Raw genomic sequence first — 16552 nt, forward strand, 5'->3', positions numbered from 1 at the left:
ATGAATTGGCCAATGTAATAAAGATGTTGGCAGCCCAGACACTCCTATGTATGCCTTGTGACATGGTAGTGTTTCTGATTTGTGTTCAACAGACAACATATACTTGCTTGCATTAGTCCCTAATTTTTACATAGCAAACTTCACATGGTTACCTTCACAATATAATTTTTGAGAATGACAACAAGAGACAATGCCTAGGTGACGTGAGTTTTTTATTGAGTGAACAAACCAATGTAATCAACTGAAATGTAATGAGTGGAAACAATTATTACAAAGTGAGAGAGTCGGTCATGGTGGCTGGAAACATTGGAGTAGAGTCCAACGGTTCTGGAGTCCAACAGACTCTTCCTATCAGCAATGGAAATGTAGGCCAGAAAGTTAACATGGTGAATGTGTTTCACACACACAGGGGGACATTAGGAACAACCTCTCCTGCTTGCGGGGTGTCTTTCTTGCCATAGTTTGCTCCTGAAGTCTTACATGGATGTCCCTTCTTTTTGACTAAGGGGGGATCTTGAGCTGCTAGGCCAGGGGCGCTTGCAGGAGTATCCTCCTCTGTCAGGGCCTCCCTTCATGTGGCTGCAGTAGATGTCAAAGCTTTTGATGTACTAGGCCAACAGGGAGAGGTAGATGATGGTGGAAAAGCCCTGCAGAGGGTGGTGTTCATGTACCACAGCACCCTTACCAGAGAGGCCACCTCGGAATGGAGGCCAGTCACCTTGTGAAGACAATCTCCTCAGTGCATAGGCCTGCAACCTCAGTATAGATGCCTCCCACATCCACCTGTTTCCCAGCAACCTCTTGATATATACCTTTGTGCAGCTATTTCATTTCACCATCTCTGTAACGTCATGGCCCAACACACTGTGGGGGTCGTGGTATAGTCTCAAGACTTGTGTGATGGCAGCCAGGGTCTCCATACCCTCAGTGGGCTCCCTCTGAGGTGCACATTTACCCTCCCACGATGGCTAGCCCCACTGCTCTGTGCCTTAGGCACAGGCTGCACCCCCCCACTGGTTCCTGACTCCTTGCTGACTGAGGTGGTTGTGGCGGTGGCCATCTGAGAGGCCAGGATTGGTGAGCAAAGGCTGTTACTGGGGCCAGCAATTAGTTGGGGTGTTGCCGCTGTGGTGGGAGGTGTGGGCACAGTGAGCCCAACTGTAGGCGACTCTCCAGGCTGACAAGATGCGACAAGCCTCATGTTAATAGTGGTAGCTATTAAATCTGACTTTAGCAACAGCTGAGAAAAGGTAAGCTGCATGACTAGTGTAGATCAGTAGTAAGATGGCCGACAAGTGAGAAGGGACAAAGTGAGTCTAGCCTCTTGTTTTGAATTGGAGTGGCAAGGCCTCATGGCAGTTGTGGTACCTTTTCTATCTCTACTTACCAGCACTTGAGAAATGGTAAGCAGCATGACCAGAGTAGATCAGGAGTAACATGGCTGACAAGTGAGTGGGGACACAAGTAGTATACAATCTTGTTTGGAGTTGGAGTGAAAAGGCCTCATGGTAGCTAGAGTCAGTTCTGTGTCACTTTTGCAACACCTGACGAACGTTAAGTGTACCATAGCTGTTGAAAACATGCATTTGTGACGGACCATACATTCCACATTGCCATATTTCATGGGTCCTGGGTTGTTATTTTGATGATGATGCACTTACAGCAGTTCAACAAATGGCAAGTCAAAGATTAGTAGGCATGTGGTGTCATGTGCACCAATACTCATTGCCACAGACAAGCAGACATCACAGATATTTTCTATGTTGCACATTATGAGAGTAGATGTAGGAGACAATAGCAAAGGCAGAGTTGAGAACAAATAGGATATTGTGATATTGTGTCAGTTCTTGAAGTGTAACTTACCAGAGTCCAGTTCCCCAGGTATTCCTGCCAAGCCCTTAGTGTGCAGGATGGCCAAGACCTTCTCCTCCGAAGGCATGAGTTGTAATGGTGCGCTGGGAGAGCCACTGCCAGTCCTCTGTGCCTTCTTTTAGTGGGTGTTGTACTTGCCATGCTCCTTCTGCCTGAGGTCGTTCCACCTCTTCCTCATGTCACCCTGTGTGTACAGGGTGGTCACAACATCATTCACTCGGTTGAAATCCTGTCCCACATTTCCACTTTACTAGTGTAAGGAGTATTCACTTGGATGCCAAACATTTGGTACTCTACTCTTCATCCACCATGAATGTCAACTCTTGTTGAGTGAAAGCAGCTTTTGGGGGGGAGGCATGGTGGTAAAAAACAAAATGAAGCTTTAGTGGGTTTAAGGTAGAAAATGAAATACAGAAAATGGATGTGGCAAAACTGTGCCAAATACCAATAAAGTTAAAGGTGGTGGAGAGTGCTAAATTATAAGTTTGAATAAGGGGTGTGGGATGAAAATTGAGAGCAGTATGTGGTGGTGCCTGTTCTGAGGTTTGGAGTTTTGTTGCAAAGGATGCTGATCAGGGCTGGGGTGTGATTTATAGTGTGATTTGCAGGCGTTCCCACTTGCCAAATCACATCATGTGTGTAGTTTTTAAATCCAGCCACTGTTGTGCTTTTTCTCTTTTTGCACAAACCACTGCGGTTGGGCACCGCTGTGAGACATCCAGTACGGCGGTGTAGTCGTAATGCACTTGGCGGCAGGACCGTGGGCCTGGCGGCGACCGCCAACAAACCGCCAACATTTTGGACTGCCGCAGGACTGATGGGGGAACTGCTTTGCCAGCTGTCTGGGTTTCAGACTTCGCAACTCGTAATACGGCTGTCTGTCAGGTGTTGGTGCAGCAGTGGCATGAACGAGGCAGCCACAGTTCTCTGGCAGTCTGACCACCAAACTCGTAATCAGGCCCTAAGTCCCATTATTAGGTTTGGTAAAAATTGAGATGGCCTTTCCAATTGAGAAAAACATGATTTAATATGAGAGAGCCGTGGAATATTCATCCCCAGAATACAGCTATGGTAATCCATGGTTACTTGCCGGTTAAGTGTTATTCTATATAGAGAGCCAATGCATCAAAGGAGAAACTTTGAGTAAATCACCGGTATAAGATTGCTCAAGTTCCTTATGACAAACAAAACTCTTACAACAAGGAAACTGGGTAAGGAGTCTGCGGCAAAAATGATTTTCGTCAATTTGGTCACTAACTACAACAGTATTGTCTCAAACTCCTATACTATAGTCTGCAACTAGAACACATTGGGCCATACTTATGACCCGGTTTGCCTCACTCTTGCACCACGCATCATCGTGCAAGAGTGACACAAACCTTAAGACAGATTTTTGAAGCCAGGCAAAGCCACTTTACGTGGCTCCAAAAATCTGGAGTAACACAATGCAGTGCAAACTGCTGCATTGTGTGACTCTGCTCTGTAAGGCATTCTATGGGCATCACATGGGTGTTCTCACTCAACTCCTGTGGATTTAGACATATCCCCAAATTTACAAGAATTTGTTAACCTGGGGAGACACCAAAATCTTACACCTACCTTTATTTCTCCTTGTTTCTTCCTATTCCCACGTGAGCTGTATTCTGCAGCACACATAGAGGAATATGCCTCCTAGGATTGTTTTTGTGTAGGAAGTTGTCCCTTATACACAAAAGCAATCCGGCATGCACTGCAGGCACCCTTGCACTATGGTGCTCTAGGCTGCCAAAGGGTGCTAGCGCAAGGAAAAGAATAGGAATGCACTGTATTGATTTAAATATGATGCATTCCTGCCCTTTCCCTGTAATGCAGTGTAGCACAGCAGGATGGTTTGCTGCGCTGCACGGCGTGACTTGGCAATACATATGGCCAATTGTGTTGTAAGCATTTTAAAAAAAGTTGCTATGGTCTTGCTCCCTAACTTAAAAAGAGCACAAATCAATCCCAAAGAGTCAAACCTAACACCCAAATATGGAAAGGTAGTCACTACTGTCCACCTATCAGGAATTATGCTGATGCTGTGATTTGATTGGACCAAATCTATATTTAAAAAATAATAATTTAATAAACACATTTACCTAAGAGAATTTAAAATGCTACATTTTCATGAATATGATTAATTAAACATTTTATGTTTTTTTGTCAAATTCATTTAATGCATGTTGTGCTCTGATATTTGCAATATTGGTGAAAACAAAAGAGGGAAGCTGACACCAAACAGCACAATGACGTAGTAAGAAATTGTGAATTGGCACTGGAGAGGAGTTAAAGTCCCTACTCTCTTGTAAGATTCGCTTTATGGAGCGCTTAAGAATAAGAGTCTGATGTCTGATTCACAAGGATGGTCTGGCATTTGACAGAAGAGAGAGACGTTGCCATAGCGCCAGACCTGTCAGAGAATAAAATGCATGTGTAAAAATAGCTTTAATACTCTTCTAAATAGATCAACCTCCGCAGTATCGTGGCCTTTTTGTTCTCAATTACTATTCATTGACATCTGGACAGAAGAAAACTCTCTACAAATACTCAGATTACAGCGTGGAACAGTAATATTCGTTTGAGGATAAATAAGCACAATACCATTATGGGGATTTATGATTTAAGCTATAACTAACTACCCAGAGACATAGAAACCTATTACAAGAAACTCTTGGCCTCCAGAATGCATGCCTATTACTACAACTGAAAACCTATTGTAAACTTCCGTTTTCAGTGGTGTTTATCCATTTTGTAGGCTTGCTTTGGCAGCGCAGCTGTCGCTAAACTGTAAATGATCAATAGAAAAGTACTTTTATGAACCAATACTGAGAAGGGGGCTTTGGCTCCGCCTACAAGTTGAAATTGTTCTGAGTACACGTTTTGATTGGGCAGAGTTTGTGTGCCTCCACTGAAAAAAAGTCCTGATTTCTATTTCCTGCCTTGTGGGAATGTTTACACTCATTAAAGGAGGACTGAGTTAGTTGTGATGAAAAGCCAATGATTATTGCTATTGACCTGATCTGTAAACTTAAAAAAAAATATGATAAAGGAATATTTGTCTGACATATTTATCATGGAAAACATTTTACGGGTGGTTTCTTATTACACTATGCTAAAGCCTTTAGAGAGGTAATTTGGTACATGAACTCGCACAGATTACTGTAGTAGTTGTTAGAGCAGGCTTATCAGGAAAAATAAAGTTTATTTATGTGTGTTCAAGTTATCCCAAGAAGGCTGCAAAGCTTTTTGTCTGGCCTGTTTGCACCGACAACTAAGAAATGCAGCTTTTAAAAGTTGCAGTGCATGCATGATTTCTCACTCTGTATTTTTCATATTTTTATAAAATAGACAGAAATATGATCTATTTGTGGTGAAGTTTCTTGTATTCTGTCAATTAATGTGCTTCGGAAGAAGGCTGCCGGAGATGTTCTTGCAATGTTGCAGATAATCAAGGCTGTTGCTGCCTGCAGCCACAACTGTATTGTCTATTCATGTGGAAATGGCTTATTGTTCAATTACTTAATGCCATTTTTCCTTGTATGTAGGTCAATAGAGACACAAGAAAATTATTATTTCGACAGGCTTTAGAGTAGCCTATTTTATGCAACACAATTTCTGTGTGTGTCATGTAACTTTAATAGTTGAGTCCTCTTGAATTTGAATATTGTGTGAAGATTTCTTTATTTGCCTTGGGTCCCAGTCCTTTGGGACTCACATAGCCATGTTCCTGCATTGGCCCTTTCAAGATGCATTCGTGCAAAGTGCCGACATAGGCAAGGGCTTTGTTTTTGGTTACTCCTTCAAACAAACCCAGGTGGTAAATAATTTGCACTGTCATAATCCTTGGTATGCTGTTTTAGAAGAAGGTTAATATGCGCACATAGGGGTCTATTACGATGGCAGGCGGATCACCCCGGGAACTGGGACCGCCCTCTATGTGTGCGGCGGTCCCGCATGTGCAATTAGGATGCGCCCGTCACAGTGGCGGGCGCATTCCGCATTTTTTGCATTGCGGCATGCGATGCTGTCAGCAGCACCCGCTGCAATACAAAAAAGGCATTTGTGCATTTGCATGCACAGCGTGACAGGCACCACGCGGTGCCTGCCACGTCGTCCATACAAATGCAGGGGGTACCATAGGTGCCCCCTATGTGCCCCCTCACCCCCAACATCCTGGGGGCCCGCAACGGACCCCCAACTAAGGAGTCCGCATGTCTTTCTGTGTCTAGCAGACACCGCCACCATATTCAACCCTTTTCTGCCCGGTTGACTCGTCGACCGGGCGGAAAAGCAGCGGACGGTCTTCCCGTTTGCCGCGGTACCCCCCGCCATCATAATATGGCGGGGGGAAATGGGAGGCAGGCGGGGGATGATGTCGGGCGGATCACCACTGCCATGCGGGAGGTGGCGATCCGCCCAACATCATATTAGACCCCATAGAGTCCATAAAGGTTCTGTATTTTTGGAGGGAGTAAATTGTCTGAAATTCACCCATATACATCGTGTCCGAAACGCAAATTCAAAATAATTACATAACCTTCTTAAGCACTTATCCTTTGATCAATCACATCTACAAATACAAACCTAAAATCATGTTCTCCCTAAAAAGTGATAATATATTTGACTGATCATCACAAATTATATCTTCTATCAAAAAAGCAACAGTCAACATATGCTTCACACTATTCTGCGAAAATATGCTTCTTTGGGGAGATAAATTATAGAATGATTCCTTTCTGGTATCTTCCTCTGGTGTTACCCTGCAAAAGCAAAGTTGTCGATGAACCAGATTAATTTCTCCCTTAAAAGTCCAAAATAAGGACAACTCCTTTTATTATTCAATCATGTATAATCAATATCACATGTTGTATAAAGCCACCTTATTTAACTCTTTCAGTATGGCTGTCAGCTAAGGGCTGACACTATGAAGGCTTTAATAGAAACCTACGCTGCTTGCACCAAAGGCTTCTTTTTTTTAATGCGAGGGCTGTGGTGGAATTGCTTCTGCTTAAGCCCCCATCCCTTCTCCACTCAGGGAAAGTGAAACCAACAGGCATCATGAGTGCCCACTGAATTCTCTTCCCGATCTTTGAGGGGGAGTATAACTAGGCCTCTCCTGCACACATCAGTGAGGGAGAGGAATTGTTGGATAGGAGAGAATGTCCCCTTTCATGCGCTGTCTCTCTAGCTGATCCCTGTTTGGGGATCGCCCTGAGAGGCTGATCCCTAAGCAGGGATTCACTTCACTAGACACCAGGGATGCCTTTGGGGTGCATTAGGAACTCCCAGGGGCTCTCTATGCCTTAGTCCACCAGACATTATCAGTCTTTCTGCCACCCCTGGGGTGTGAATGGATGGTCATACACCTAACTCGTTGGGGATGGAAGAAAGTTCACTAGACCCCAGGAATATCTAACATAAACTATTCAGAAGGGGAAGCTCAAATGGGGCAATAGCGTCTTTATGCCCCACCAGGAGGAGGCAATTTGGGGATTTTTTCCCCAATCTGCCCTCCCCCCCAGATTGAGGGTAGAAAGCCCACTACACATCAGAAAAATTGAAAACAAATATTGGGTGGGGATGATGATCCAGGCATTGGCCCATGCTACAACCCCACAGGGAAAATTTAGTCTTTATGCTCCCCATGGAGGCAGAATGCGAATATGCCCCCAGTCTGACCCCCCCAAGGGGATTCAAAAACCATCTAGACACCAAGCATGCATCACATAATGTGTGTGCAAGGGTTAGGGATGGTGTTATAACGGAAGCAGATACCACAGATGGCCAATCCTGGCATAAATGTATGCCAAGAAAACAACTCTTCCAAGCCCATTAATTAAATTAACAATAAAGAGAATAACAAAATTCACACATTTTCTAGTTCATCAACAAATAAGCAATCAATTCCAGCCAGAACATTTCTCGAAAGAAAACATAATTCAAATCATGATCAAAACCTAAAACAATAATCCCTTAACTACATCATCCTAGTCAAAAGCCAGTCTGGTGCCTAAGTTAAAAGAAATACGTTACAACAAACAAATGATGGACGGAATGCTGACATTCTCCCCCAGTCAAGAGATCTGGGTTAAATCCATCGTTCTTTTGCCCACTACGCCACCCCAGTTCAGACATGGACATATGCAAATCAGTCTTGACCCTGTGCCTCATGGGAACAGTCCAGCCCGAACTGCCAAGCCATGTCTTCCCTGGACCGGAATCAAGCATCCTAGGACCGGTTTCTGGCTATCAGCCGTCATCAGCCAGGATAGCTTGACTCCAGTGGCGTAGTGAGCACGGGTCCCACGTCTGGGAATACCCATCCCACTTAGGGCGAAAAGCGTTACAACAAACAAATGATGGACGGAATGCTGACAATGCAGACATTCTCCCCCAGTCAAGAGATCTGAGTTAAATCCATCGTTCTTTTGCCCACTACGCCACCCCAGTTCAGACATGGTCATATGCAAATCAGTCTTGACCCTGTGCCTCATGGGAACAGTCCAGCCCGAACTGCCAAGCCATGTCTTCCCTGGACCGGAATCAAGCATCCTAGGACCGGTTTCTGGCTATCAGCCGTCATCAGCCAGGATAGCTTGACTCCAGTGGCGTAGTGAGCACGGGTCCCACGTCTGGGAATACCCATCCCACTTAGGGCGAAAAGCGTTACAACAAACAAATGATGGACGGAATGCTGACAATGCAGACATTCTCCCCCAGTCAAGAGATCTGGGTTAAATCCATCGTTCTGTAGTGGGCAAAAGAACGATGGATTTAACCCAGATCTCTTGACTGGGGGAGAATGTCTGCATTGTCAGCATTCCGTCCATCATTTGTTTGTTGTAACGCTTTTCGCCCTAAGTGGGATGGGTATTCCCAGACGTGGGACCCGTGCTCACTACGCCACTGGAGTCAAGCTATCCTGGCTGATGACGGCTGATAGCCAGAAACCGGTCCTAGGATGCTTGATTCCGGTCCAGGGAAGACATGGCTTGGCAGTTCGGGCTGGACTGTTCCCATGAGGCACAGGGTCAAGACTGATTTGCATATGGCCATGTCTAAACTGGGGTGGTGTAGTGGGCAAAAGAACGATGGATTTAACCCAGATCTCTTGACTGGGGGAGAATGTCTGCATTGTCAGCATTCCGTCCATCATTTGTTTGTTGTAACGCTTTTCGCCCTAAGTGGGATGGGTATTCCCAGACGTGGGACCCGTGCTCACTACGCCACTGGAGTCAAGCTATCCTGGCTGATGACGGCTGATAGCCAGAAACCGGTCCTAGGATGCTTGATTCCGGTCCAGGGAAGACATGGCTTGGCAGTTCGGGCTGGACTGTTCCCATGAGGCACAGGGTCAAGACTGATTTGCATATGGCCATGTCTAAACTGGGGTGGTGTAGTGGGCAAAAGAACGATGGATTTAACCCAGATCTCTTGACTGGGGGAGAATGTCTGCATTGTCAGCATTCCGTCCATCATTTGTTTGTTGTAACGCTTTTCGCCCTAAGTGGGATGGGTATTCCCAGACGTGGGACCCGTGCTCACTACGCCACTGGAGTCAAGCTATCCTGGCTGATGACGGCTGATAGCCAGAAACCGGTCCTAGGATGCTTGATTCCGGTCCAGGGAAGACATGGCTTGGCAGTTCGGGCTGGACTGTTCCCATGAGGCACAGGGTCAAGACTGATTTGCATATGGCCATGTCTAAACTGGGGTGGTGTAGTGGGCAAAAGAACGATGGATTTAACCCAGATCTCTTGACTGGGGGAGAATGTCTGCATTGTCAGCATTCCGTCCATCATTTGTTTGTTGTAACGCTTTTCGCCCTAAGTGGGATGGGTATTCCCAGACGTGGGACCCGTGCTCACTACGCCACTGGAGTCAAGCTATCCTGGCTGATGACGGCTGATAGCCAGAAACCGGTCCTAGGATGCTTGATTCCGGTCCAGGGAAGACATGGCTTGGCAGTTCGGGCTGGACTGTTCCCATGAGGCACAGGGTCAAGACTGATTTGCATATGGCCATGTCTAAACTGGGGTGGTGTAGTGGGCAAAAGAACGATGGATTTAACCCAGATCTCTTGACTGGGGGAGAATGTCTGCATTGTCAGCATTCCGTCCATCATTTGTTTGTTGTAACGCTTTTCGCCCTAAGTGGGATGGGTATTCCCAGACGTGGGACCCGTGCTCACTACGCCACTGGAGTCAAGCTATCCTGGCTGATGACGGCTGATAGCCAGAAACCGGTCCTAGGATGCTTGATTCCGGTCCAGGGAAGACATGGCTTGGCAGTTCGGGCTGGACTGTTCCCATGAGGCACAGGGTCAAGACTGATTTGCATATGGCCATGTCTAAACTGGGGTGGTGTAGTGGGCAAAAGAACGATGGATTTAACCCAGATCTCTTGACTGGGGGAGAATGTCTGCATTGTCAGCATTCCGTCCATCATTTGTTTGTTGTAACGCTTTTCGCCCTAAGTGGGATGGGTATTCCCAGACGTGGGACCCGTGCTCACTACGCCACTGGAGTCAAGCTATCCTGGCTGATGACGGCTGATAGCCAGAAACCGGTCCTAGGATGCTTGATTCCGGTCCAGGGAAGACATGGCTTGGCAGTTCGGGCTGGACTGTTCCCATGAGGCACAGGGTCAAGACTGATTTGCATATGGCCATGTCTAAACTGGGGTGGTGTAGTGGGCAAAAGAACGATGGATTTAACCCAGATCTCTTGACTGGGGGAGAATGTCTGCATTGTCAGCATTCCGTCCATCATTTGTTTGTTGTAACGCTTTTCGCCCTAAGTGGGATGGGTATTCCCAGACGTGGGACCCGTGCTCACTACGCCACTGGAGTCAAGCTATCCTGGCTGATGACGGCTGATAGCCAGAAACCGGTCCTAGGATGCTTGATTCCGGTCCAGGGAAGACATGGCTTGGCAGTTCGGGCTGGACTGTTCCCATGAGGCACAGGGTCAAGACTGATTTGCATATGGCCATGTCTAAACTGGGGTGGTGTAGTGGGCAAAAGAACGATGGATTTAACCCAGATCTCTTGACTGGGGGAGAATGTCTGCATTGTCAGCATTCCGTCCATCATTTGTTTGTTGTAACGCTTTTCGCCCTAAGTGGGATGGGTATTCCCAGACGTGGGACCCGTGCTCACTACGCCACTGGAGTCAAGCTATCCTGGCTGATGACGGCTGATAGCCAGAAACCGGTCCTAGGATGCTTGATTCCGGTCCAGGGAAGACATGGCTTGGCAGTTCGGGCTGGACTGTTCCCATGAGGCACAGGGTCAAGACTGATTTGCATATGGCCATGTCTAAACTGGGGTGGTGTAGTGGGCAAAAGAACGATGGATTTAACCCAGATCTCTTGACTGGGGGAGAATGTCTGCATTGTCAGCATTCCGTCCATCATTTGTTTGTTGTAAGTTAAAAGAAAGGCACCTGTTGAGCAGCCACAGTCGGTGGAAATTGAATATGTATTATATAGTATGCTAGGTAGATAAAATACACGCCAATTACACTTGTCATTGAACAAAAAGTAGCCTGGCCAGGCAGAAGGACTGTAAGTTCAAACATGTTCCAAAAACACTAGTGCAAACTATGAACACTTTAAAAAAGGGACAGGTCAGACCCAGCCTGTTATAGGCTGATATCTTTACTCGATTCAACAATTAGATTATCGGCAGAGTCTTGTTACTAAGGTTACAAGACTGGGCAGAAGATCATTCGATTCTTAGTGAGTTTGGTTTCCGCAAAGGCATGGGCACAATTGACCAGGGGTTAAATTTGAATATGAAGATTGGTAAATACACTGAAGCCAAAAGGGGATGGTTGTATTTAACGTTTGTAGATTTAATTGCAGCGTTTGATTCTGTAATTCATGAGGAACTCTGGAGAATTTTAACTAATATGGGGTTGGAAAGTTCGATAGTTTCATTTTTGAGACAATTATATGCGGGAGCAAATGCTAGGACTCGCTATGGGGTGGGAGGGAAATGCACTAAGCATTTTAGGGTGAGAAGGGGCATCAGACAAGGATGTGTGTTAGCACCCTTCCTATTTATATCATACATTATTGATTTGGGAAGTACGCTGGGGAAAGAGTGTCAGGACCTCCCACAAGTGGGTAAGAGATCTATACCCACATTAATGTATGCTGATGATGCGGTCCTGATGTCTCGTACCCCGGTAGGGATGCATAGGCTAGTTGATCGATTTGTCGATTACATGGCCAAACTGGGATTAAATGTTGACATCTCTAAAACCTTCGTGACGAAATGTGGGACAAGGAATACAAATTTTAGACCCATTTCAATAGGTAAGAAACTTATTGATTGTTGTAAAACCTTTTCTTACCTGGGAATACTTTTTGATGAGAGGGGGACATGGACACAGGCTATTAAGACCAGGAGGCTATTGTTTTCTAAAGCGGTTGCTGCACTCTTTAATTTTAGTAAGAAGTTGGGGAAACGGGCTCCAGAGGTTCTAATTCAGATTTATAAGATGAAATGCATCTCAATAGCTACTTATGGGGCAGGTATTTGGGGTCACAATGAATGTTAATTCACTCCAAAGTATTGAGAATAGGTTTTTAAGATTTTTATTGATTGTCCCGGATAGTACCTCTACCTATATTTGCCACACTGAATTGGGCTTGTCCTATATAGTGGACATATGTAAAATTCAACCTATACTCCAGTGGCACAGAATCTGGACCTCCAACCCACTGGAGCTTAACAGACAGATACTTGTAGACTGTGGTAAATTAGATGGGGTGCGGAAGATTAGTTGGTTAGAGTACATTAAAAACTTTGTTGGTAACCTTGGCCACCCAAATACTTCTCGGAGCCCCTTAGTTTACTAGATATAAATAGGAAAGAACTGAAAATTAGCTGTCTACATTATCTGGATAATAAGAGAAGACTAACAGAATTTCAAAAAGTTTCAGTACAAGTGCATCAGTTAATAGTGACAGTCGATAGACTCCAGCCTTATCTAAATATGTTTACAAGAGAACATGATAGATTTCTGTTGACCCGTTTGAGATTGGGCATTTTTCATAGGCTCGTTACTTTTCCTGTTCAAAACAACTGATCAAAGGAGCTGTGTAGATGCCCATTTGATGATGTGTCTTCTCAATCGACTATCCATGTTTTGTTCTTTTGTAAATTCTACTCTTATAATAGGTATAGGTGGATTTTGCCAATTTTAAAAAATAGGGGCTTAAGACAATGCCGTCCTGCATTTCTGTTTTTGCAAACATTAGGAGAAGAACAGATGATCGTTTCAATTTTAATATTTTTTGGATTTGACTTGCACTTCTATTTTATGGATTATATATACTAATGTTTGCATATATTGTCTCCAAAATTGTATTGTATTTTTATGATTATTTCTCTTAATCGAATAAGGCTGATTGAATTGAATTGAACACTTTAGTGGGTACTCCAGATGTGTCAAGTACTTTTAGGAAGAATGACTATTTTAAGAATGAACTTGAGAGCATTAATCTGTAAAATCGAAATTTGGTTGATGAGGAGATTAAGGTATTAGGTATGGGTCAGTGGGCCATGTATACAAAGCATTTTTGTGGATGGAACGTGGAAAATGCTTTTTCATAAGTACAAGAACAAGTTGCCATTTGGTAACACATTACCGAATCGCAATTTGGATTTGCACAAACATAACCATTCGGTATTTGGAAGGGACATGCTAAGGGCATCCCATTCAAATACAGAATTGCAGTGGTATGTACGAATGTTTTACGAACCAACTGCGGTCACAAAACAATTTTTTACTGACTACTACAAGGTAGTGGTAACCATTCTCAAATAGGAAGTCCCCTTTGAGAATGTAAAAAAACATTTTTTAAGAGCAGGCAGTGGTACCTACACTTAAAAAATTAAACTTCAAAGATTAATATCTTCTTTTTAAATGCATCCCATTTTCCTCAAAGGAAAACGGGATGCATTTTTTTTTTTTTTTAAACGTTTGCTTTATTGAAAAGCAATCACAGCCATGGTGGTTTGCTGACCCCAGCAGGCCACCATCCCAGTGATAGCTTTCATTCCTAATGCCACACAAATTGTGACCTATCTGATTATTATTCGTGAGGTATGTAGATTTGCTGTCCATTAGGAATTGCTATTGAAAGCCTTTATGTTTACTTTCTTTACAAATTCTGATTTCCTAATTGTGATTCAGTAAGTATGACAAATTGGGAAATTGTAGTTCGTAAATTTTATATATGTGGCCCTTAGTTTTTGTCCATCTCAAATGGAGGATCCTGTTGATGTACTTGTGGATTTATTTAAATTTGTCCACTCTTTAAAATTGAAGGAGTACTGCAAATAATGTGCTGTGATACCTGTTTAATTTTCCCCAAATCCCTTTCCCCCATACAAGAAGCTTCTTATATATACACTTTGCACTTATTGTTTTCATTGGAAAGTGACTAATCTTTTAGCATTGTGCCTTTACTCAATAGATTCAACATTATTTCCATTGAGTACCATTTTTAGTAATATTATTGTTAGCAAAAAAAGAGGTACTTCAGTGTTGTATCAACTATATGGGATAGCCTCTAAGCAACCACAGTATAAGCATATCTTAACGTGAGCAGGCAAACAAGTCCTGAATAGATTAAAGCAAGATGCAACCACAGTAAACCGAGAGGCTGACAAAGAGGGCAACATGGTTAGCATGAACAGGCATGGCTGTGTGGATGAGATTATTAGACAGCTTGCTTAAGTCTCCTGTTATGAACCAGTTGCAACTAACCCTATGAAGGAACTAACATTGTTTATCAATATGAAATTATCTGATTGGAAGGAGAGGTGCCTAATATCAGATGAGGAATTTAGATACTTGCATGTAAGATTCTCCATGTATTCACATTTTCCTGAAAGTTCATAAAAAGGGGAGATTCCTACTTGGTAGACCAAAGGAGCACCTTTCAGAGTATGTGGATAAACAACTTAAGGGTTTTGTATGTAACCTTCCTTCATATATTTAGGATGGTAAAGATATCCTAAGTAAATTCAACAACTTCATATGGTCGGAAGAACTAATGTTTGTCACATTTTTTTGTTTTGTTTTTTTAATGAGTTTTATATAGCACTGCCTAGACCCGAAGGTATCAGAGCGCTTTACATAAGAAAAAAGCGAGTTGCAAGTTACAAGATTTCCATAACTTACAGAATTATTACAAAGTCAAGAGAGGATTGACTTGCGAACATAAAAGTCGAGACCCAAAAAGACCGTGGAAAATGGAAGTTCACAGGAGGGGAGACAGTAGTGGGGACAAACGAGGAAACATATGTCCGAAGTCCGACTGGGTAGGTGATGGCCATAGCGGTGTGCTGGAGCCAATCTCCCCTATAGTTGTCAGTGCAGCCCCACTGGGAATCGGCCATGTGGTTCGGGTTCCGCCGGATTAAGAATGAAGATCATGAGGTGACCGAAAGTCTAGAGTCTAGAAACGGGAGAGAGGAGGTGATGAGGATGGTGTGATGGGAAGGGGTATGTAGTTTGGCTGCTCATATGCTGGTCTCTTTCTGGACTGGTATGAGCAGAATTTGTAGTCTTTTGGGAGAGGTATATCGAATACATTATTTTATTGTGGACAGGCTATAAAAAATCAGTTGAGAGATTATCATAAATTTCTTAATCACAATCCTTTTAATCCTTTAAATGATAAACTGATGATGAATTTCAGCAGTGCAAGAATTGACTTCTCATATTTACAGTTCTACACACAAGATGAATCTATATAGAGTCTTATGTTTAGAAATGCAACGGCGTGCAACAGTATTTTGCATGCGTCAAACACTCATCCAGAGTGTGTCATTAACAACATCACTCACAGGAAAATGGTTCACTTTAGGTGGAATTGTAGTATACAAGGTACATTTGTCAGTAGCGTAGAGAATGTGAAGACCTGATTCATTGCAAATACTAAAACAAAAGAGGAAATGCTAAAGAAAAAAGAAAATCAGAAAGATCCTAAACAGGGCCAGCTAGCCTTTGTTGGTGTCTAAAGGATTGGCCAAAGTGGTCTCTTAAATTAAACACCCCAACTTCTAGATTGACCCTTGGAAATCCAGATGGTGCTTGACAGGTCGGATGGACCTTTGCCGCCGCATTGCAAATGGAGCTGGAACAAAACACAGGTCATGCATATATCATCAGCTGCCCAATCCTTGATATTAAGTCAATGATGAGAAGTTGAAGAAGTTTCTAAAACATTTATTTGTCTTTAGGATTTAGTAGGTTTCTTCATCTTTAATTCAGATTAGTCCAATTTACAGAAATATTGAGTAAAAGGTTGATTATTGACAGAATACATCAATACACAGTGTTCCATAGAGGAAAGTGTCACTAACTAGCTAAAGAGCCTAATCTACCCTACAAGAGGACCCATGAATAGTCCCGTCTAGAAAAGAGTAAGATTTTTAGAGCATAGAAAAAGACTTAGAACCTCCTGTAAAGAGTCGTTCTGGAAACTCAGCCAAGTACCCACAGGTGCAGCAGCAACCATCAGAATATCAGTGATTGAGGAATGATTTTTGCAGTAGCATTGATCGGTGGATACATATTTAAGATGGCTTCCACTCTTTCTGGTGACGCCGTGCTAATTTCTTTCATTATAATTTGTC

This window comes from Triturus cristatus, chromosome 2_1, assembly GCF_964204655.1.
Source record: "Triturus cristatus chromosome 2_1, aTriCri1.1, whole genome shotgun sequence".
In the NCBI taxonomy this organism is placed as follows: domain Eukaryota; kingdom Metazoa; phylum Chordata; class Amphibia; order Caudata; family Salamandridae; genus Triturus; species Triturus cristatus.